Source organism: Nuphar pumila, chromosome 12, assembly GCF_984573655.1.
Source record: "Nuphar pumila chromosome 12, dmNupPumi1.hap1.1, whole genome shotgun sequence".
Classification (NCBI taxonomy): Eukaryota; Viridiplantae; Streptophyta; class Magnoliopsida; order Nymphaeales; family Nymphaeaceae; genus Nuphar; species Nuphar pumila.
Genome location: NC_143260.1, coordinates 2,166,179 through 2,191,960, shown reverse-complemented (window position 1 = coordinate 2,191,960; position 25,782 = coordinate 2,166,179). Strand labels below are relative to the sequence as shown.

General features: G+C 40.1%; 1 pseudogene; it reads right to left on the bottom strand.

Moving 5' to 3' along the window:
• Nucleotides 1-874: 874 nt before the first annotated feature.
• Nucleotides 875-2,008, bottom strand: LOC149819619 (protein RETICULATA-RELATED 3, chloroplastic-like; annotated as a pseudogene).
• Nucleotides 2,009-25,782: the final 23,774 nt, after the last annotated feature.

Below are 25,782 nucleotides of genomic sequence, written 5' to 3'. Positions count from 1 at the left end.
CCAACATCAGATCATACAGAGCACCACAGTTTCACTATATGCTTCAAATAGGAAACAAGAAAAGTGTGTTGGTATAAAACCCCTATAGCAACCATTGTTGGTATTAAGCTGCCAAAAGTCCCAAAGAACGGCATGGATGTATATACTTGCGTTACCCAAGTTGGATTCAGTAAAATACTTTCATTGAAAACTTCAACTTACGCACACAGTGTTTCATGCATGCATGTGTTCGCCCAGTGTGTAAACAAGTTAGTCAGATACCCCTGATAGTCTCACGCTTGAGGCTTGATCGTAGGCCAAGATTCTAACTAATTACTTGGACCTACAAAAACGAATACACATTCAACCTTGCCTCTCAGGTCCTGGTTTTGACCTTTGAGAAGTTATTAACCTCTAATGCCGTTGCTGATAACAGATAACACAAGGAAAAAAAAAAGATTTCGAGAAACAGCTTTCATGCTTTCATGGTATATTTTAAACCTTTCTACCACCCTTCTGGTTAAGAAACTGAACAATTATGTACCACAACAAAACACTAAGATACACCACTGCGGGGTGGTTGTGAGGGTGCTGGCTTTCAGAGGTGGGCCACGCAAGGCAGGGTGGTCGTGGAGCACACCACCGGGGTTTTTCTGCCTTCGGCGAGGGTTTCCCGTCATAAAAAAAAAAAAAACAAGCCACTAAAATACGTCTTCCCACCTGCAAAATACTTTGCCTATTGGGAAGCCAAGTTGCAAACAAACTACCTATCATTCAAACAAGTGTGAAGCGGCAATTCAAGTCAAGAGATCCCACCATAACAAATCAATAGAAATACGAACAATTCCAGCCAACTGAGATCACACTAGAGCAAAGGAAGCCAACTCTTATTCCAAGAAATCACCACCGAATTTATTCAACGCAAGTGAAAATATTACACTCTCTCTCATTGTGGACAAAATGGAAAGAGTAAAAAGGGCAAAAAACCAACTACTTACATTGATTCTATTGACCCTTCTGGACCTCCCCATCACTATCATCCTGACCCACCACAACCTCCTTCTCCTCCTCCACCTTCTGGGACCCGGTCAGCCTGGCAAGGACTACGAATGAGACCCCACCGAGGAGGTTGTTGAGTCACCTCAGCGCCACCACCGACGCCCGGAAACCCAACGACGGCAGCCACCGGGAGAACATGAATTCAACCCCATTGAGCGTCTGGTACCTCAGGTTGCTGCTCACGCCCATATGGATAGCCCAGGTGAGCGCGCTCAGCACGGTGGGCGGCGACTTGTTCTGCGGCTCGAACCCGAGGTCCATCCGCTTCCGGAACGCGATCAGCCCGTTGGAGATCACCGTCCCGACGATTCCGGCGGCCAATCCGACGGCCGCGAACACCACTCCCTTGTACACAAAGGTTCCCGATCTCTGGATGAGGTTGTAAGGGCCGAGCTCGAACATGTGGCTCTTGGGGCAGGCGGAGAAGATCGAAGTTCTGCGCCGGAGAGGCGGACGCGGTCCCGGCCGTTGGGACGAGGAGGTACATGAGTAGGAAGTTGAGGATCGATCCGACGACTAGCGTGCTGAAGACGAAATCGAGCTTGTTGAGGCCGAAGTTCGGCCGGGTCGCCATGTCTCCGATCACGTTGGCGGAGACGCCGACAAGCTCCTCCATGAACACCTTGAAAGGGAATTGGGGATCCGCTCTAACCCTAGATCGCCATCCCTCGAGGAAAAGCCCTAGAATCCCCCCTCCGGAGTCCGATCTCCGGTCCTCTTCCTCCCGGAAATCCCCACCACCACCGTCGCCACTGGTGCGAGCTAGGGGTTTGGATCTGGAGCCTCATCGGAGGCGAGGGCTTGAGGGAGATTTCGACGTGAGGGTGGACGGAGTCAAGGGAGGAGTTCGCCGGAAATGAGACGAACCGGTGGCCGGATAATCTGACGGTGGCGGCGGTGGTGGTGGTGGTGGGGTGGGGGGGGGGGGGAAGCGAGAGTGAGGGGTGGCGGAGAAGTGGAGCTGAGCCATGGTGGCGGCGGAGATCGACGGGGGAGTGCGGCTTTTTCTGGGGTTCAATTCTTTTTTTTTAACGGTCAAATTAGTTGATGAGTGATACAAATCGTAGTTAGTACGAGAAAGGCCTTAAGAATTCGGATCTGACGATACTGCCCTAGTTCTTTTTCTTAATGACGTCAGCGTTACACTGAATCACAACTCAAGGTCGAATCATGTCAAAGAGATAGGTGGGCTCGAACCGAACTGGGCTCATAAATCAGCCTAACTAGGTTTTATACAAAGTTCTAACCTAGCTTGAATTGCCTTAGGTTGGGCCTCACTAGATCTAACCACTTAAGTTCATTCCATAGGCCTAGCTGAGGTGTGGTAAGGTTCTAAATCCAAATGGCATAAGCCAATTGTTGCTTTGGGTAAGCTCGTGTTAAATTTTAGCAGAGTTGATGGACGCCATCTTTGCTGGGATAAGGAGCCTTCCAACTATCCCCTATGCCATAAAGTTATACTGTAAAAAAAAAAAGTACATTTCTTTTTAACATAAAGAGTATATTTTAAGTTTGGATTAAAAAAAAGAAAAGCTTTACAATCATAAGAAAATGAGGTTCCCTTAAATTCTCAAATGCATAAAAAGAGGTGCATGGTTTTGGGCTTCTAAAGTGCTTCCAAATGCATAAAATGAGGTTTCTAAAGTGCTTTTAATGATAAATTAAAGTGCTTTTAAAGTTTAAACAAGCGCGGCTCGACTTGTTTTCCCATCCTAAAGTACGGAGGATGACCTCGGTATATAATTTAGTCAAAGGGTAACACAAAGATTTTGTGATTGTAAGGGCGTATTAGTCTTTGACTTAAAACACCGGAGGGCGATATGGAAAACGAGAATATCTCTGAGGTTTGTGGAGGACAGTGACAGTCAGACGATAAGGACAAGCAAGATTCAGCAGAAAAATTAGATAACGAGAATACCCTTAGATCTTAATAAAATCCCTTTAAAATGGCGAAAAGATTATATTTTATTTCTATAAAGTGATGAGGCAGATGAGGTAAATGCAAACGAATCTCAGCCATTATTTGTGTTCAGCAAACGCAGATCAGCCCTTAGATGCTGTATTTCTGACAGGGTCTTGAATTTCTTGGGGGATAAATTTGTCATTATGTGAGAAATGGGACAAGGTTTGGTCAAAGATTATTTCTGACTATCAATTCCAATTTGAGAACATTTTCGTCATTTTGGTATACCTCCAGATCTTGGTCATTCGTCATGGCCCAGAAAAGAATCTCGGGTCTTTGTGTCCCACGAATCTTTCATGTGGATTCAGTTGACGTACGCTCCGTCGGTTGATTGGTCTGGATCAGATCCGAATCCAATTACCAGCACAGGATTAGTAGGGATCCCCATCCCCCATGGATTTCGGATCCCACGGGTTTGGATTAGATCCCCACGTTTTTTTGGTTGTCTAAATTGCAGTTGTTTATGTAGGCTGGGTTGAGGTCCTTGAGGACTTGAGGTGAGCTCAGGATAACCACATCGGGTCAGGGTCCATTCCTCAAAGTTGGACCTTGTTGGCGGGCCATTGGATACTGGACCACAGATGCCAAAATAAAAAGTGGGTGTGAGACGAACCTTTTCCATCCAAAAGTTTGTTGGAAAAAAGGTAGTGGACTGTACGTGGTTCGGGTACTGATTGACCCGGAACCAAATTATCATATCTGGGTCCTGAAAAGTAAGATCTGTTTGTAAACTTTCAAACGAGCTTGCATAGGGGTTGGAGTTAACACTCGTTCCACTTGATGTTTGTAAAAGTCAATGTTTTTTTTACAAATCCAACCATCTAGGAATCAATTGTTGGATAAAGTATTTTCGATGAAAAAATACAAATTTTAAATGCTTGAATTAATATTTATGAAAATTATGAGTTAAAGCTTTAAAAGACTTTGTTTATGTATTATAATCGGATGATCCAGGTATAAAACTAAACATTTAAGAAGAAAAAAATAAAAAAATTCATAAAAATCACGGTTCACACGGCAGTTCTCATATTTTAAGTATTATAAATTAATACTGTCTCGTTGTGGCCCGAACTTTAATGGCATTTGAAGCATGTTTTGGCTAGGGCTGGAATTCGAGACAAGTTCTTTATATCCTGGCTTGTGTTTTGCTCGTGAAGCTCGTTACATAGGCTAAGCCCACTAAGAGTGGGTGTTTGGCTCAGTTGGTTAGCTAGCAATAAATATATTTTACATACATTTTATATGCTAGATCATATATATGGCTGAAATGTTAGGCTTCCAAGAAATAGGTTTAGAGTTCAAATCCTATAGATTGCAGCTTTGAAACAATAATTATTTATAAATAAGCTGGTGTAGCTTGATTACATGGGCTTAGAGTTTTAAGTCTATTATTTCTAATTTAAAAAATGTATTTTTTTATAAACGAGCCAGCTCAAGCATGGTTCTTTTAACTCGGGTTCACCATGAGATCAAACTTGTATTGGCTCACTAGAAGAACCAGTCAAGCTTGAACACCTTCTATTCAGTTCAAGCGGGACAAAAAGCACAAAAAAATCATTATTCAGTGTTCTTTTTGTTTCACATACCCCTCCTCGTTACAAAAATAACAGACTCGATCCATATCAAACCCTATAGGGTCAGGGTTTGATGATAAATAAGAAGGTTCGATTAGAATCCGGGTACAACTTGAAGAGTTCGATTAATATATGGAGCTGGGTATGGTTTGTGAAATTTCATACCACAATCTCTGACTCTACCAAATCGTTCAAACGAGGATATGGATTCTGCTAACCATATCCGATTTTGAACTCTAGTGGGACTTGATAGGGTTTCCCAAATCTCAAGCCCATTTGGATCAGCATTCTTTGCTACAAAAGGCACTGGATCCAACACCTGAAACCAAGCTCACCTGTTTTATATGTAAAACTGAATTGGGGTTGCCTTGATAGATATGGATCTGGGTTCAGATGAGAGATATTCAACTCAAATTTAGGTATGTTCATGGTTCCAGAGGTGGGCTGTTGGACAAGAGTCGGACCAGACCTGATCTGAATCCGATTCACATGCACAAGTGAGTCAGCAGCACTGTGAGCCTTGATGATGATGATATTGAGAGGGGCCATTTAATTTATGCACCGCTGCTACAGGTGTGCTGGACCTCATGCAGTTATTTCTGCATTGCCTTTCCATGTTCAACCAATTTAAGGCTAGTTAATACACCTAATGAATTTGTCCTGATATGGGTCCTATACTCCCATTATGCAATAGGAATTGGATATAGGACCCACAGGAGAACAAGGATCCAGCTCACATTTTCAGCCCATCAGACCCAGGAAGCTGATATTTTAAATGGGTCATGTATCCCATGGTTTATGGTCCAAATTCGGATCCAATAGTACCTGGATCAGGACCAACCCGACTCGAATCACCTACAGTAGTGTTTTTCAAAGGAATTTCATCCGAAGAAATTTGCATGCCACATACCCATATGTTAGTTTTGCGGAGTTGTCATAGGTCAGATCTGCACCGGGTCCCCGAATCCATATAGCATGAAACCTTTCTTTGTGGGCTCTCGCCACTTACAGCCTGTTCCTCTTGGGTCATCATTGATTGGATCCATGTCTGGTTGAAAATGGTTAGGTCAAAACTCCTCGCTTTTTCTTCTCTTACATTTGCAAATAAAGCTGAAGATGGGGTCGAATTCCTTACAATCAAGTTCCGAGGATATTGCATACCACCCAGGTGGTATTCCATGTGGTAAGCGGGGTCCCGTGCCAAGCTGAAGACCCAGGATCGAATCCCTCTGGTTGTTGTTCTTGTAGGAGTCCACCTAACCCCGGCTTGCCTTCTCCCCCCCCCCAAAAAAAAAGTGCAAAGCTGGCTGTACTCCCTGCTGGGCAACTGGGAACTTTTTTTTCTTTTTTATTTTTTTTTGAAGGTGGTTAATTTCCTAATCTTTTTAACCTGTTGGAAGGAGGAGGTGGTTGAGATTTTGGGACATTCGAGGTGGAATAGAAAAACTCGGCCTTTCTTTTGAAAGAAGATCAGGTGATGCTGAACGTGAGCTTTTTGGATGATGCTAACATCGATGGCCGTCCGTTTTGTATTTTGAAAAGTAAAACAAGTCAACAGAACAGTTATATGCTACGAGTTCAAGATGCAAACAGACGGTCACGATGTTGGCACGAACAAAAAGCTCATGTTTAGCATGACCTGATCTGCTTCCCTTTCTTTTTTGACGTTGGGGTTGGCGTTATTTTACTTTTTATTTATTACTCGAAGAAACCGAGTCTCGGATGGAAGAGCTGGTCACGTTGGCTCAGCCTCCTATGCCTCGGAGACGGACGAGCCTTTATCTGGCTGCTTCCACCAAGAATTTAAAACTTATATTGAAGCCTTGCTCCTCTCCCACCCACCCCAAAAAAAAAAATTTGGCCTCCCATAAAAAAAAAATCGTTTATGTTTGGCCTCCCCCAATAAAAGTTTGGCGGTCAGTCCCTACGTATGCCTATGATAATCGTCCTTGAAACATAAAACTCTAAGGCTGGGACCCTTGTCCACCCTATGTGCAATGTATATATATATATATATATATATATATATATATATATAGAGAGAGAGAGAGAGAGAGAGAGAGAGAGAGGGGTGTTCACACTCTCAAAAGAGAGACCAACAATGCCATTTTGAGAGAGAACCCAAAGAAGATCAACATTTCCACTCATGAAGATCAACAAAAGGTTAAACCCATGAACCGAACAAGATAGAAAACAAAAATAAAATATAGGAAAATAAAAAACTAAAAAAAAAGAAACTACAGACAACAAAGTTAAGATCAACTAGGATTCGCTAGATTAGAAGGAACCACCGATGAGTGAACATTGTTCAGAGGGAAGAAGAGGTCTCTAAGATGCATACGTAGAATCACATATACACCAATCAGGATTTTATGGACAAGATTATTAAGGACGACCCAAATTTGATAAAAAATAACATCATTGCGTGTCATCCAAACAAACCACCAAGTAATAAGCAACCACATCTTCCAGATCAATCTTTACCGCTTGCATCGTCTAATTTCAACAGAGTCTAGAAGCAGATCAAGCGCAAAACACTCCTCTTTGACAATTACGTCCGAAGATCTCCACATCCTATTAAATAGGGCCACAAAGATTGAGTAGGACCAAAATAAATGAGAGATAGTTTCTTCAGCAACTTGACAAAGCACACACCAGCTAAAAAACTAAAAACCCAACTTCTTTAAATAATTGTGATTATGAACCCTATCATGCAAAATTAACCAAGCCAAGAACCGAGATCTTGGAGAAGGGCTCTTAGCCCATAACACACACTCAGGGAACCAATCTGCCCCCGAGAGGAGCAACGATCTATACACTTTGTGGGTGTGAAACACACCATTAGGCGTAATCACCCATTGAAACCACTGATCATAATTTCCTGCATCCTCAATTTGATCTCTGAAGAACAATAAGGCTCTTAAACACATGCTTCGCAAGTGCGAGATCGCCAACCCCCGGGTTTCATGACGAGAAAGAGATAAATCAGGATCACCATATTTAGCATGAAGCAAACGAGCACATGGAGAACCTGGTTGATGGGCTATCCAATATTACTTGGCCACAAGAGCAATACTCCTCTGTCTTGGAGCAAAAACACCTAAGCCAGCCATGCACCTAGGTAACACCACCGTTCGCCAACCAATCAAATGGCGCTTACCCTGGAGTTGACACATAGACGAAAGAAAATCTGCCATTAAACGACAAATATGCTTCTCCACACCCACAGACATCACGAACATTAACATGAAAAATTCAGGAATAGAAGAAAGAACATGTTTGATTAAAGTCAGACGATCAACAATGGAGAGATAAGACGTCTGCCACAAAAAAAACTTATTTTTCACTTTTTGAATAGTTGGAGCCCAAGCAGCAGAAGAGAGGTGTTTCACTTGTAACGGCATACCCAAATACGTTATCGACAACTCAGAGATTACACAATTAAAAATTCATTGACCCGCTGTAAACATAAAGGAGTCAACATTGAACATGGTAAGAGAGCATTTGCTATCATTTAGGGAAAGCCCAAAAAAAGAGAGAAAGAACTGGAGAATAAGTTTGAATCTAAGCATATGTTGCATGTTTGCTCACCAAAAAATAATCATATCATCAACATAAATAAGAATATGGTCCGAAAAATCTGAAACATCTAAAGGATCTATCAGGCGCTTCTCCGCAACATGCTTGATCAACACCACGAGACCCTCAGCAATGGCATTGAACAACAAAGGTGAGAGAGGGCAGTCTTGCCTTAATCTATACCCCAACTTGATCTGGCTACCTCTAATGTCGTTAATCTTAATCATGGTCTAAGCACTAGATATTGATTCCCTCACCCACTCAGAAAAATGATGACCAATGCCAAATTTGGATAACATTTGAAATAAGAAGGGCCAATGCACAAAATCAAAGGCTTTATGAAAAATTAATTTAAGAGAAAAATAGGGCTGACCACTAAGATGTAAGGAGTGAATGACTTCAGAGGCCAAGATGAAAGAATGGTGCATCCTCTTATTGTGGATAAAAGCGAACTGAGAGTTCAAAAATATTTGGTGAGCCACGACCTTCAACCTATTAGCCAACACCTTGGCGATCATCCGATAAAGGGCACTCATAATAGTAATCGGGCAAAACCTAGAGATATCAGTGGCAGCATCATCTTTAAGAATTAAAAAAATAATTGCCAAGTGGGTTTGAATAGGCAATCTAGAGTTGCAATAGAACTCATCAAACATGTTAATAACATCAGGCTTGACACAAAACCAAAAAATTCGGAAGAAATTCACATGAAACCCATCAAAACCTGGAGCTTTTTATCCCAACAAACCTTTGATGGCTCTAAAAATCTCGTCTTCAGAGAACTTCATTTGCATAGATCTGGCTTGATCTTGCTGAATCGAACCAACAAAAATAGGACCAATGACACCCTCTGCAGTAAGTGAAACAAAATATAAATATTTAAAATACTGAGTGACAACTGAAATAACGTGTTGATTAAAGTACGAAACACTCTCAATGGTGATTGATGGGACGACGTTCCTCCTATGACGATGAGAACCATATGAGTAAAAAAATTTAGTATTACATTCTCCAGCCGCAAGCCATTTCACCCTTGCCCGGTGCTTCCATCTAATTTTCTCATTGACCCTTCAGTTTTTCAAAAGCGTTGATAACTTAATGGATCTGGCCTGCAAACTCTGCAGGTGCAAATCAGATAGAGACTCCGGGGAAGACATAGTTTGATACAATGCTGAAATCTCTTGTTCCCAAGCAGCCATTTATTAAAATTTAACCATATCTCGATTATGGAGCCAAGCTTTGATATCCTTAACGAGACGAGACAACTTCTAATGACACCGGATAGCCGCTCACTGCTCATTTAAGGGCTTGTTCCAAGAGTCTGAAATAATCATATGAAAGTCTAGCTCCTGGAGCTACCATTGTTCAAACACAAAACTCCTGACAGATTTAAAACCATCCTCCGAAAGAGTGATTAACTGGCCATGATTCGAGATAGAAGGAGCTAGCATGACACACTTGACATCAAGAATGAGATCCAGTAGATTGGGAGTGACAAAAACCCTGTCAAGAACTCTGCAGCATAGGCGAATCCACCTATTTGACCAAGAGAAACACTCCATGATAAAAAGAATAGGGTAAAGGTGATGCCGATGAACAAAATCTTGAAAACCTCGTATAGATGAATTAAGAAAAATAAGGTTATTAGAATCATGAATAGACAAAAGGCAATTAAAATCTCTCATTAGAAAATGATACTCCCTGTTTGAGATGACGATTCTATTTAAGTCATTCCAGAAAGCAGGCCTCATGACGGCGTGATTACGGTCATACACAATAGTAATTACGACTCTCCTGCCACTTTTTTGCAAAGTGAAGGTAACAGACAATGAAAAAAGACCCATGTCCAGCTGAAAATTTTGTAAAGACTACTTTCCCAAAATAAGGATATCACCGGCATGCCTGATAGCAGACTTAAAAAAATAGTTAGCACCACTTCATATACCAGAAGCAACAAAACAAAAAACGCCATTCATCTTAGTTTCACAAATAGCAATTAGGTCAGGCTTCTTCTGTCTAACCCAATTAACCAGAGACATACGCTTGGCGGGGCAATTCAAGTCCCTGATATTCTAACAAAGAGACTTCATGACACACAATCAGAAAAAAATCGGGAAGTGTGTGGCCTCGTCGACCTTCTTGGAGACCTATCATCGAAAGTCATAACATTGAGAGAGGTGTTGACACACTCAAAAGGGAGACCAACCAGGGCTTCACTTGTTTATCCGAAGTTAGTGCATGTCACCTTGTGTTGAGATGTTACAAGTTCGAATCCCAATGGTATATGATTTTATAACTGATAAGGGTCTGTCTAACCCTAGTCTTTTCGGTTCGGGAGAGAGATCTGAAAATGGTGGTAGACGATTTTTAGAGAAAGGTGATTCTATCTAATAAATAAATAAATAAATATATGCATGTGTGTGTGGGGCAAAAGTGCAAATAACGGCAATATACATGAAGCATACTAAAAGTTTACACAAATTTTATTTTTTTACTAATATTATGATAAACAGTAAGAATTAATAAAATTGTTTTTATAAAATATATGATTACAGTGATGAAAACTAATATAAAGTTGGTGATATTTTATATAAATGAGTGTAAATCAGCTTGCATTTAATAAATAAAGTATTTAAATGCAAGATAGATTTGGATAGAATGAAAAAACAAGAAAAAAATAATGTAGCTACGTACATTGAATTTTTGAAACTTCTCCATTTCATCCAATACACTACATTAACACATGACTGAACTTTTTATTAAAAAAAGAAATATTGTATTTTAACAGAAACATGCAAAAAATGTATGAAAAATATGTTCTCCAAATAAGAAAAACTAGTTTCTCATAAATTTTGGAGACTCTTCAGCTTTGTTTGATTCATTCTCATATAAAGGAATGGACACAAATTTCTAAAAAATCCTTTCAGTTCCGCCCATGGGAAGGCTTTCAATACAAAATCATTCATAGGGGAGAGGCATGAATGGATTTACACAAAAAGTAGTAGGTGGTGAAAAAAACTGGGGCCTTCTTGTACCAGTGCCATCCCGACACTTTCTCACCATCATGATTTTACGTTGGTTATCATATAAGGGTTGCTAGATCAGCACTTTCCCATGTAAGTTGCATGAAACAAAGGTGTTGGTTTCTAGTTTCGAAAATGGTTTCGTAGTAAACGAGTTTCCTACATGTAAGAGAAGTTTTCGGTAACCCTACTACAGATCTTGGAGTGAGTTTTCCTGTCATGGAAACAATGAGGGTTTCTGCAGAATGAAGCAAAAACCCTGCCCTCTTAGTGGGGTTCGCGTGAGGCACACACACCCTTTGAGTGAGTTCTGTGGTATTCAAATGTAGTGTCATGGTGGTACGAGAGTGAACTAAAAAAGGAAAATGATTCCCCAAGTTAGAGAGACACAGAGTCTCAGAAAGGCCACCGATTCCAGAAAAAATTATCCAATTGTGGTTTTGAATATCTTGCAAACGTGCCGCTTGAGTCCTTGGGTGAAGGAACAGAAGGAAAACTTTGACTAGTTCCAATTGCCATTGGTTGCATACATCTTTGAATAAGCAAATTCAATATTCAAGTGTATGTTTTGAACATAATGGGACCATGAACAACTCTAGTGATGGCTATTGTGAGCAACTTGATGAAGTCTAAACCCACTCAAGTTAAGGTATTCATCGCAGCCATACCATTCAGTCGAGCCTTTTCATCATACCAACTTGATGCACTCTAGCAGCTGCCCCCTTTCCCCCACTAATCACAGACCTCATTGGTAAAACTCTTGAGGTCCAATGTGTTCATTGGAAAATACACTCATCTTTAACCTTACAGCAAGGGATGCCACCCGTAGGTTTTGAACTTGTGACGTCCCGTCAACTTAATGACATTCACAAGTCGCCCGAGCCCGCTTGTGGGACATGTTTACATTTTGATGCAAATCTAAGTTGGTCCAAGTTAGCCCCTGTAGCCAACTGATTCCGTTATGGCCAAGCCTGACACACGCCACCCCAACTCTTATTTAACCTCACGACACCTACCTCTTGTTTAGTTCATGGTTGAACTAAAGCTCCTTTCTTCATAGTTTTATTCTGAATTTGACCAAGCTGGCAAACCCCCAAGAAGATCAACGTTGCTAAGATCAGGTCATAACTAACTAACATTATATAAACTACAAGAATGGAAATTTCTGAATGCCCACAGTAATCATTATACAAAGCAATGGTCTTCCTGTTTGTTTTATGAAATGGTTATCCCCACAATGTGAATAGTTATCCGTTTTTTCTGTTTCTCTTTGTTTAGCAAGTAGGGAAACTATGTGCTTGAGAGTTTTATGTAGAATTGGCTGTATATCAATAACTGCCAGAAGAAATTATGATTTTCCTTTGAAAAAGTGCTCAACATATTTTCCCCCCAAAAAATCAGCATTGACCGTCCATCTCAAAGATGGAGAACTCTGGTGGATTCCCCCATAAAGCCATGCTTGACGTAGAAGCTGCTGTACTGCATAAGCCATAACCTAACTTTTGGCTTTTTTGTTTCTCTATAAGAGCTCTGTGTGAATTTGTAGTTGCAGCCAATCTCATGAAGATGGTTCCCTTTGTTTATCATGTATTAGTGGTCCACAATTGTGATTTTAATAATAAATAATTGGTATTACTACTAATTGTTTAATTGGGCCAGTCTTCATCTGGTGCAACCAAAAGGCCTACCAATATTATTATATGCTAGTTTTTTTAATGGAGCCGTCTTCACCAAGTAGTACGTACATACAAATTATCAGTCCAAGTAGGGCTGGGAAATGAACCGAGCAGCTCGCAGCTATGCTCGGTTGGGCTGGCTCCCTAAGCTCATTCATGTTCATCAAATGAGCTCAACGAGAAGATCCGCGAGCACCTCGTATAGTGTAGATGAGACGAGTATGAACAATAGGTGTTAGTCTTGGTTTCGCTCATCTAGGCTCGTATAAAGACAATATATACAGTAAATATGTATATATATATATATATATATATATATGTTATTTTTATATATGAAGCACATCAGTTATTTTTACATCCATCAAGTTGGACCTCATGCCACCAAAGGGTTAGCTTAGTTGGAAAGGGCCTCGACTGTTATACGGGCAATTGGGGTTCGATTCCCACAGGTACTACCCTCTTGAATAAGCTGAAGCCCGGCATAGACCTTGGGAGTGAGGGTCCTAGGCTCTCAGGTTATAAACGAAAAAAAAAAAAAGTTGGATCTCATAAGCATCACATGCTCAAAACGATTACCACAGCTAAAGGCGCGCAACAAACAAGTGAACTGCTCGGGTATGATCTGATCCGACCTGTACCGAATCTGGCATGATCCAGGTTTGCTAAGAAAGAAAGAGTTTGAATAATTATTTGGGTCGGACAAATAGAGTCGATTAGCATATGAAGCCAAGCCGTGTATGATTTATGAAATTTCATACGAGAGCTAGGTCCAACCCACTTTACCAAATTCCCATTAAGATCAGCAAATTTTGACTGTAAAAGACAAAAAGTTATTAAATTTCTGTATCTGAACAGCTCCAGTTTATATTATCCTTACAGGACATGCTTTTGTTCTGCTTACAAAAGGTTGGATTAGACTCTGTTAGAGAAAAACCCTTCTACCTATCGATGGATCAAAGAAATAAACATGAAAAAACCAAAACAAGAAAAATACCACACAAAAGCAAGGATTTTAAGTGGTTCGGCAAAAAATTCCCACGTTCATGACTGCACAAAGACTTCTTCTTTTATTGATTGGGATACATAATACCGCGTTAAATAGAAGTTATGAATTTTACATGGAGTCTACTAGTGTTGTTGGATATAACAAAGAGTCTAAGGTAAAATTAAAAAATTTGCCTCGAGGCTACCGCCCCCGAACCCCAAACTTACAGGCAGTGGGGTAAACCTCGTGAAGTTGTAACTAACCGTGGAAAGTATGGATTTATATCCAGGTAGGAAACATGCTCCACACTCCTCCAAAAGAACCAAGCCTGGACCTGGTATCATAACCTCAGAGTCAGATTTGTGTCCGGACCTGCCCGATAAAGCCATTGACACCCTTATGCAATAGCATGGGTTACTGAAGAAGACATACTCACAAAGATCACCGTCAAGAACATGTAACGATTGGGTTCGAGAAGCCCCTCTTCTTCCAATTGGTTGGACCAGATTATCTTATCTGAATCCAATTGAACCCAACTTCATTCATGTCTAGAGACTCTGCACTGACTATGCCATTTCTGCCTATTCCAGTTGATAATGGAGGCACAAATGGATCAGATTGTGGGCAATTGTTTAAAATCCATATCCGAATCCAAGGGTAGTAGTAGTATATAGGGGTGTCAACAGATAGGATCTGGTTCGGACACAAAGAAGACCAAGTCTGGACCTGATTTAAGGTGCTGGTGCCATGTCCAGTTTCAGATCTAATTGGACCCATCATAAGAAAAACCAAGTCTGGTTTCTATAAGAATTACATGAACCAGCAAAATAATAGTTTTTATGTTGTTTACATTGTAAAATTGTGGATCTTAATTGGAAGTCAAGTCGCCCGTGTTTGGTATAAAATTTCACAAACCATGCCCGGCAAACATAAGTTCTAACTTTCAATGATCACTTGGTCCAGAAATACACTGGAGAGAAAAGTCAATGTTTTAAGCTTCAACCAGAGCCAGCGAGGCTGTGTCCGAGCTTTATCAAGTCTGCAAGTCAGTGGCGGAGCCAGGGGTGGGCGGTCGCCCACCCCAGAATTAGAAACCGAGTCGAAATATGATACGACTCGGGTCTTCTTCTTCATTCCGCACGATTTGGTGGTTGCATTCTTTCCTTGCGAATGCTTGTCGAAGAAGATCAGAGCAGGGTGGTGCAGGAGTGGAGATCAAGCCTCCCTGCGATACAGAGTACCCTATGGCACCCAGACGCAGGAGACGGTGGACATGGGATGGAGCCAGCCGAGGGAGTTGCTCCGCCTCATGCTGTGGCGAGGACCGTCCCCTCCGAGAGGGAGCTGAGGAGGCACCTCAGTTGGAAGACCTTCGGCTTGCTGCTGGATCACCACCGAGAAGGAGGTGGCTCAACTACCGAAACAGGCTTTCGATCTCGATCTATGATCTTCACCACCACAGAGGCTTCGAGCCATTGCGCCACCGATAGAGGTCGATCATCATCACCCGAAGTCTGCCCACCCAACGAAAAACTTCTGGCTCCGCCACTGCTGCAAGTAGAGGTGTGACCAGACAGGAGTGAGGTCAATAGAGTGTCCTGAAAATAAAATAAGACAAGGAGGAGCTTAAAACATGATGATCATCCCCCAGGGCTCGAAGCACCGATAATCTCAGAGATGGATGGTGTCCAACAGCTTATGTGCTTGCCGGAAAACCCTGCAGGTGTAATGACAACCACCCATCTCTGAGATGGTCGGCAGCAATAGGACAAAGCATAAAATGCTAAAAATACAAGCAATGCCAGATCGCTGACTGTGTCCAGATTGACCGCATCGTGATCCAAATATATTTCACAGACAGAACCAACCACAGAATGATCAAGAACAAAGAAAATATATCCACAGTGTTACATATATATGCCAACAGTACTCGCAATTTTATACGCACATTTTGCTAATACGTCAATGTCTACCACACTAAGTAGAGAACAATGGGAATATGGGATGCGTACAACAACAAGAATAGTGATGACCCATTCTTTCTGAAGTTTCAATGGCGGTTGATTTCCTTCATTGGGTATCCTTGAAAAAAAAGAAAAAGAAAAAAGAGAAAGGAAGAGCGCGAACAACTTTTCCAATAAACAATTAACGTGCATTTCTATACTAAAATTAAAGATGGTTTATTTACCTGTGAAAGCTAGAAAGTATCATATAATTATTAACAAAAGAAAGGAAAGTATGCATAATAAATGAAAGAAAGGCCCAATCATGAAGAAAACATGGACGTTGGTTGCATAACAACATTAGGGTAGCTCTCTGCAACAGGAGAGGAATCCCAACATCCGACAAGTAGTTGACCTTGAAAGAAGATCTTATAGAAACCTGATTTGAGAACTAGATACATAAAAGCGTTATATATAGAGATAGAAAGAGAGAATTGGGTAGGTGGTTAATGAAATATACTTAATGATACGGCTTAATGAGGTTTTCTGCTCTTCTGATGTTTTTTTCGCAGTTTCGACCCATAAATGTGTTGGGTTTATGAGCAATTCACACATGAATCATGTGTTTTCTATGAAAAAAATGATATTTGGAGCATTGAAAATTTACAAGGATTTTGTACTGTTGATTTTTTGAACCTTATAAAAACCCATCCATGTGTAGGAATCGGACACTTCAAGAGCTGATCCCTATAAAATCAAGTACATAGATCACAAAATTTTTAAAAAATAATGAAAACAACATTAAAACCCCATTAAGCACCTACCCCCCTCTCTCTCTCTCTCCCTCTCTCTTTCTCTACCGGATAACCCTTGTGCTAGTTTGCTTCTTGCTAAATATGGGGATCCAGCTCTTATCCCGGTTCGTCTGGGAACCCGAAGTTTGGCGCTCTCGCACTTGCGTAAATCGTGGTTGAGGGCTTTAGCCTGTTTTAGAGACCATTTTGAGGTCTCCAGAAATTTTGGTCAGTGGTTGCAGTGGGCGTTGGCACCAAGCGAAGAGTTTCTCACCAAAAAAGTCTATAGATCGTTGCTGCCGCCAGGGGCTGATTGGTTCCCGAGGATGTGCTTTGGGCGAAGGGTCCTTCCCCCCGTTCTCGAGTCCTGGCTTGGTTAATTTTGCACGATAGGATACAGACCCACAGTAATTAAAAGAAGTGGGGCATTCAACTCCCGAGTTGGTGCGTGCTTTGTCAAGCTGCAGAAGAATCTACGTTTCACTTATTCTGGTCTTGCCCAATATTTATGGAAATCTTTAGCAGGACCTGGAGGCATCCATAAGTATTTGTTAAGGAGGAGTCCTTTGCGCTAGATCTGATATTGGGGCCGGTTTGTATTAGGTGCAACAAGAGGTGGAGCTTCATCTGGCGGACGTGGTTGCTTACTTCTTGGTGGTTTGTTTAGATGACGCGAAACGATGCTCATTTTCGTCATATTTCAGTTAACATTCAAAACCTGGTGCATAAAATCTTGGTAGATGTTTATGCGATCTTGCGTATGCATCTTAGTGATCTTCCACTCCCTCCTGCTGATGCTACCTATCCTTTGTCCCAATCTGGGCAAGCGGCTCTGACGTGAGCCCATTTATCTGTCTGATGTTCTTTTCTCTTGTGCTTTCTTTTTGTTTTGGCTTTTGTTCTTGTTCAGTTCATGGGTTCAACATTTTGTTGATCTTCATGAGTGGTAATGTTGAATTACTTTCGTCTCTCTCTCTCTCTCTCTCTATATATATATATATATATATATATATATAGTGGTGTTAACGGGTTGGTTTTATCCGGACCCGACCCAGACCAAACCCTATAGGGTTCGGGTATGGTGACAAATAAGAAGACCCGATTAAGACCTGGGTTCATTCAATACATGGACCCTTGTATAGTTTGTGAAATTCTATACCAGACCCCGGGCCGGACCCGAGTTTCGATTAAGACCCACGAATTTTCAATGTAAAAATGATAAAAAAATATTATTTTATCGGGTATGGTGTGAGTCTAGTTCATATTGTTCTTATCGGGTCTGGGTATGATTTCTTTCATAGTAGACCAGATTAGACCCGGGTTCAAACCCAATACCATACCCAAAAATCTGGTCCAAGTCTGGTTCCACTTGAGTCCGAACCAAACCCGACCCATTGACACCCTTATATTTATGTGTGTGCGCAGGCGTGCATGTCACTTTTGACATGTTTTAAAAAAAACAATATTTTAGTAACATTTTTTTTATTAATTTTTACAATAAAAAAGTCAAAATGACAGCTCGATTCGATTATGAGTCCGAATGGGTCGATTCTCTGAATCTATTCAAGTCTCAAACCGATATTGACAACATTGCTAGACCAAATCAGTCCTGATTTGGATCATGTCCTAATAAGCCAGATCCCAACTTTTGACATATGATGTTAGAGGATCTACACTGATCCTAGTCGTCCAACCGATACATCTAGAGGGCTAGGATTCAAAGTGTGATGGATCCCATCAGTCCATCATGTGCCAGATGATGGGATCCGTCCATGTCTAATACTTTGGGCAACTTACAAGATACCTAGCTAGCAGAAAAAGAAAACGTACCCAGTAGAAAAAGGAAGGTCTCTTCGCATGCATACCTGTTAGTAACAAGTTGGCAATGGGATTCTAGTACCAGTAGGTAAGTAGGGACCCTATACAAACAAGTAGTCTACGAGATAGCATGTTTGCATGCATATCTAACTCTATAAAAACAGACTGTCTACATCTTCTGCTATATGTATAGCACACTGTTCTGTTTAAATCACATTGGTTGCTTTCCTCCTTTTTGGTGCACTAAGAAAAACGTCATTTCGCATCGCTTCAGCTATCAGCTTCCAGGAAAAGAACAAAGAAGGTTTGTTTTTCTTTTCCTTTTTTTCCCCTTCTTTTCATAGCGTATGGCTGCCTTCTTTATTTGTTTACGTACGTTAAATGAGTATGAAACCAAAACCAATCAACTTCACGACATGATTCATCCTGCATGTGAATGGCATCCTATAAGCCGTCTCTCTCTCTCTCTCTCTCTCTTGTGATGTCTTTCATGTGATTCTTACAAAAGCCATATATATATATATATATATATATATTGTGATGTTACCATTGTCGTCTCATAACAAATTTATCTGTGTTATTTTTCTATATCTAAAATACGATTCTCTAATTCTTTGTTTATATATTCTAGAACTTTTCTACGTTTTCTTCACATTAAGACATTCAAATGCCAAGATTTTCCCAATATCAGAAACCAAGGAAAATCCGAGATTTTGCCTTGTTGATGTATAACCAAGACCAGTATATGTACGTCAACCTGTGTCGGGGACATTGCAAGTTCAAAACCCAATGGTAGGTTGGATAATTGGTGGGGGTCTGCCTAACCCCAGCTTGCCTATAAAAAAAAAACACCAATATATGTGACTATGATGTTAACAGAAGAATATCATGCTTTAAACCATACGCTTGAAGAATTGTGTGATTATACACAATCTGCTGCGATATTCTGTATCACAGTATCAGCATCACCCAATAGAGGCCAGAAAGATTCTAATAAAAGGAAATATCTGTCAGAAATTCCCCCACAAATTTATTAGCCTTCTAACATATTCCAAGAATATCTAGCAAAACTTGACCTGACTCTTGACACCATTGACAGAAACCTCTCTCACAATCAAGGCAGTCACTGCCTTCTGTTTGTATGAGTATGAAAGGCATAATAAATCACTATAGTTTTACCTCTGTGGTCTTCTTTTAAGTACTCTTGAGTAACGGGGATTTCTTTTGCTGTGTTCGTGTTTAAAATTTTTGTTTAAATACCATGCTCAATTAAGTCAAAAGTTATATTGATCATGGTAATGTTTATTCATATCTTATTAATTTACTTCTTGATGAAGGCATTGAGAGGGCTCTCATCATTAATAATGTTTAAACAATTTCTTTACCCAATTATACCTATATTATAGCCTTATGATTGGTCAAAGCAACCTTGGTTGAAAACAATAAGATTTGGAAGCTTTATCTGGAATCTCTTATTTTGAATCACCAATCCATTGACAGTTAATACATGGATACGGGCACAGAAAGTGTACTGCCTGCAGGTACAATCACATTGCACAGAAAATATCCTCCTGTTGCACCTGTCTGATACGATCGTAACTCCACTCGTTATGATCTGTTCATGTACTGCTTTGCAGGGTTCACTAACAAGTGTGGTATGATCAGGTGCAACAACATATTATTTTTGTGCAATGTGATTGCACTGTTCTGTGCTCGTACTCTCTAATAATCAGTGGCGTAGCTAGGATTCATGTGAGGGGGGGGGGGGGTATCCAACAGCGGTGTAGCCAAAAAAAAAAAATGGTATGATAGTCAGGGGTTCGGGGGCAGCGCCTCCCCCCCCCCCCCCCCCCCCAATTTTTTTTTGAGATAAAAAAATGCTACAATTATTAATAAAAATCTATTTCATATGGACAAATCAAACTATTTGCTGCAGTCAGGGCTAGGCTAGGACTGGACTGGGCTAAAAAAATGGATAAAAATCTATTTCATATGGAATCAGGGCTGGGCTAGGACTGGGCTTTTAAAATTTTTTTTAACTGTTTCGGGAGACAGGACTGGGCTACAGCCCCCCCCCCCCCCTCCATCTCCGCCTCTACTAATAATCATATTATTAGCTCAATGCATGCTTTGTTTTCATACATATATAACTTCACCAAAGACCAAGTATATATTCTCATGTTATCAATTGAGTCTTTGGGTCAGAAAATCTTGCCCTTATATAGTAATTTTATAATGACGAGAGCCAGATTTTGCAGTCATTGATAAATAATAGCGAGATCTTTTAGTCGTTAAATATATCCATTAATGTATTTTAATGCAATATCTAACATTTAAAAAATCTAGCCATTATACATAGGTCTTTAACAGTGAGATGCGTGCAGGAGCAAGGCATTATGAGAACATAAATATTGTCGTTATTGATGAAGCTAGAGCGATAACATTTATGGCAGTAATAACGGCCATATATTTATGCTCTTGATATTACCTATCAATTAGGGGGGATAAAAATCTCATCGTTATTGCTTTATCAATAGCTGCATGATTTTTGGTCGTCGTTAAAGAGTTGCCGCTATAGACCATCATCCTTGTAGCGAAACATACATTGGGTCTTTGGGTCTCTAATATTGCGCTAAATATATAAATCATTGCTGCTTTAAATGTATAACTCATAACTCATAAATCATAAATTGTGTGGATTTGGCTTTGTTACCAAAATGTGTGTCATTCATTTATAAAAGAAACATCGTTTCACATCCCGCTTGTTGTAAAAAATCGATATGTCTTGTGAGACCTGTATTCTGGTTGACGATTTATGAGATTTACGCAATGACATCTATGTCGGCCACAACGATTTGCCTTTGTATAGAAAATATTGGAATAGTATAACGCAAATCGCGGTTGTAGTAATATACTATCGATTTGAGAGATATTGTTTTGTTTGTTAATATTGAGTTATAAGCTATTACGCTGAATTTTTGTATCGATTTGTAATATATTATGCGATATGTATATCGAGTTTTCATTCTCCTCCTCCTTCTTTCTTTGTTTTTCCTTCTCTTCGTCATTCTTCTTCTTCTTCATCTTTAGTTCTTTCTCATTCTTCTTTTTTTGCTTTTCATCTTCAATGTCTGATGGATCAGGCTCCATGATTTGTATTTATGATTTATGAAGTTACCATGATTGTTGTTGTCGAGGGTTTGTGAGGCATAACAATACTTATATTTATCGTATCGATTTGTAATATGAATAAGCGATTATATTGAATTATCGTATCGATTTGTAGTATATTATGTGATATGTACATCGATTTGTGTGTTCAAATTGTTGCTCAGTTAGCAATTTTTATTAAAATCGTTGAACATTATTTGAAGTATGAATCGTTGTAAACAGATATTATGTGTTTGCTAGTATCCATTATTATGATATTTGTCATATGAATCGTGTCAAAACATGCTAATACTATAAATCGTTACTTTTATTGGCATGGTAAATAATAACTCGAAGATCATTACAAATAACTGAATCACCTTTCTTTTGGCAGGGTCAACCCATTCTTTGTAAAGATCTTCAATTATTTCTCTTTGATGAGTATGTACAACCATTACGAATGAGCTCGTTTGCTTGTAAAGGATATGTGAGATCTGACCCATGATATAGAGTTGTCAGAACTTCTGCAGAAGAACATGGAGCTACCAGCTGCAGAGTATACTTTTGAATTTGCTCTTGTTGATTTAGTATCTGATAGATCCTCAGATGCACGACAAAGGGTGGTCCGACAACAGACGACAGTAAAAGGTGGTCTGGCAGTAGACGATGATAAAAGGTGCTCCGGCAACAGACGACGGTAAAGGATGCTCTTGCGGTAGTAGACGACAACAAAGGGTGCTCCTCCAGAGGTGTAAGGGTGATGCAGAACGGAGAGGGAGACATATTTCAAGGTTGAGACTCTTCAAGCAGAGGTGTTTACTGCTTGGGGCTAAAACAAAAGGTTATCCTCCATTTTTTGGCTGGAGGAGATTTTGGTACATTACTCGAAACATCGTTTCATGGCGCTAATGGCGGGAAAAGATACTTAAGTCTTTGCAAACACACTGAACTTCGATGCTAAGTGATGCAGACACACATGGGGAAACGAGTCCTACATGCTTACATATGTGGCGCTCATTCAGACTCGAGAACACACACCTGCGTGTTCCGGGGGGGAACATATAACCTGCTTTGGGAGGACCTAGCCTCAAGGTTTTATGCGGCCGGCATGTCAGGCGAAGCCAGAACAACAAGGTCTTGGTGTCGGGTGGGGTTTCTTTTAAGTTATAAAACAAAAAAACAAAGAAGTCATGAGGCTCACCTAGTGAAGGGCTTAGAGAAGGTTGGCCTTTTAATGAACCATATAAACCAAGAGCAGGAGTATGGGTGCAAATGGATTGGATTCAGTAGGACCACTCTTATTTGACTCAATACAAAAAAAAATGTTTTCTTAATATAAATGTGTTTTCACACTGATTAGGACTTGCGTGGTCTGACTCTTTCTGAATTCAGATCAATGTTCTTATCGGATCTAAATCACATACAAATCGGTTTTGTATACTTTTCATGTAAAATACCTGTTACTCGACCTGCCGCTAACAGATCCAATAATACCAAATAAAATTCAGATTGGGACCCAATATAATTCACTTGGATCTATGTTGGATTTGGACCTATTGCTTAAATGTGTATCGGGATTCAGATCAATCATGATCTGGACCCGATTTAATCTGTCTGAACACTCAATGGGGGAGTCTCTTGTTAAACCCTTTTTGCCGTTGAATTTTGAGGTGACCAACAAGAAAATTGTCCACTTTAATTTGACAGGGAGCTCTTAGTGACTTGGCTCGTGAAGCCGTACGCTCGCGCTCAATGAGAATATTCAAAATAAACAGATCTTGACCAGTATAATCAGTCACCTTCACCTCGTTTAGTCACGTCAACCGGCTTCAACCGGTAACTCCCTGATGGTGCGACGTTTTTAAGCCGAAAGCGGCATCGTATATTACCCGAACTTTCACATATAATTACAAAAGGACCACAAGACTAGTATCACGGGTCGCATTTTGGTCCCGTTCTTCGACCCGAAGGCCTTATCTTCTGGTGATGCAAACGGGTCGGATCAAACTTTGATCCGATGCAAGATTCAAATTCTAAAGAATGGGTCTGGATCAAGAACTGGTTATGACTTGACACAGTAGATTTAGGAAGAGTTGTCGAGCACCCTTGTAAGATCCAGATCTGATTAGCTTTTTAAATTCTATCCCATGGATCTCATGTGTATTCTGGGTTCAGAAATCAGTTGGATTTGGAATCTAAATTTCCTATATCTGGTCAGGTCTTGCACAAACCGAGATTATACCAACCCGATAATGCTAGGGACTGGACTTACTAAGGTCAACCCGGTTTGCTAATTGGGTCAGACTCACAAGATACCGACTGGCTTGAAAATTTATAAGCGGGACCCGTTTCCTACCCAACACCCAATTAATACACACATTTTCTCAAGTTTTTACTAGGAATTTACTCTTGCTAACCGAACCCAGATCCAGGTCTGGTCTTGTCTAAGACCGGTTTAGTTGTATGGAAATGTAGAAATGACACTGAAAGTTCGATATAGAACCAGACCCACTGGTGAGGATGTAGTAACTCTTCAGATTTGGTTTGAAGGTGGACATTACTAAATCTGATTTTGCCTAATTGGATCCAAATACATATTCAATTTCAATAGAAAGAACTAATACTGAGTCCAGTTCTGACTACCTTAGATAGCTAATCTAATATATATTTACTTTGGAATTTAAATATAATAACTCTAATATCAAATTTAAAACCAATTATTAATTTGGGTGTTATTCGTTCTATTAAATCTGACCAAACGGATTATTTTTCAATTGGATATCTAACCTAAATCCGATCCACCTGTAGGATTCGGGTCGGATGTAACTTGTTGGGAGCTCTCTACCTACCCACATTTGTTAAAGAAACTTTCTTGTCGTAATATCATGAAACTAGAGGGGCAAAATGATACTTTGATATTAAACCCTCTGCTAAACCCATTGCCCTTCGCCCTAGTTCTCCGCTTGCCTCCATCTCTGAAATCCTCCCCCAAATAATCGTCGATTTACATTTCTCCCGCTCAAAAAACTCACCATTATTCTGTCGATTCTTCCCTTAAATCTCTTCGGATTTCTCAAGGGTTTCTTGGAGAGGGAATTAATCGTCGAAGGAGGAAGAAAGGAATCGCCTCGCGGATTCTCGAGGTATGAATCATCTCACCGTTTATTTTATTTTTTAATTTGTTTCTATTTTAGGAATATCTGGTGAATTTAAGTGTTTGAGTTCGAATCTTCATCGGATTCTTATAATTCTGATTTATTTTTGAATTTTAATGCTTCAATTGATTACCACGATCAAGATTCGTAATTAAATGCTAATCAGAGATTTGAATATCGGTTTTTCTTGGAATGATAAATCGAACGGTGTTTTAGATTGATCGGTTTCATCTTTTTTCCTATTTAAAATTTCAACCAATTAAATAAAATATCGTGTTTTTCTCTCTTTCTGCTTTTATTTCTTTGAACAAGATATCGTGACTGATTGCAGCTCTTTCTGTTTTTGCGTTTTCTTGGAATGTAAATCGACGGATATTTTAGATTGATCCATTTCATATTTTTTTTTTTAATTTAAAAGTTCAACTAATTAAATACAGCATCATATAATTTTCCCTCTCTTTCCTTCTCGTGTATCTTTGATCAAGGTTCGTAATTAATGGGTAATATAAGTTGGTCCGGATTCTAATTAGACCTCCTTGAACCTTGACCCTATAGGGTTTGTTACCGGTCAAACCTGACCTATTGACACCCCTACTTATCATCATCTGCTGATGATAATGTATCTCTCCACCGCTGATTGTGGCGATAGGTGGGGCCCAACGTAATGACATCATCATCATTGTCTCTCTGATCGCTACGATGGGTAGTGATAACGTTATCACCAATCGATGATGATATGATCCGTCTCTTGGATAGGGTATCGACCCTATTCTTAACCATTTACATCGAATTTGGTTGACGTAGTCCCAAATCTAATTCCATCATTCCAATTCTTTCGTATATGCTACACTCATTACTTTTACGGTGCGTATGATCCAAAAGAAACAAAAGTTAACTCCACTTGGTCTCCCCAATTATTCTCTTCATCCACTGTTTCTGTTTGGCTAGTGATTCAAAAACCCAATTTGCTAAACAAAAATAAAGTTCATGATTCATATTACATAAACGTGGGCCAGAACAGGGCCCGCTCCATTTGGTTGTGGGGAAAATTTGAATCCTCTCTCCTTACGGCGGTGTAGCAACA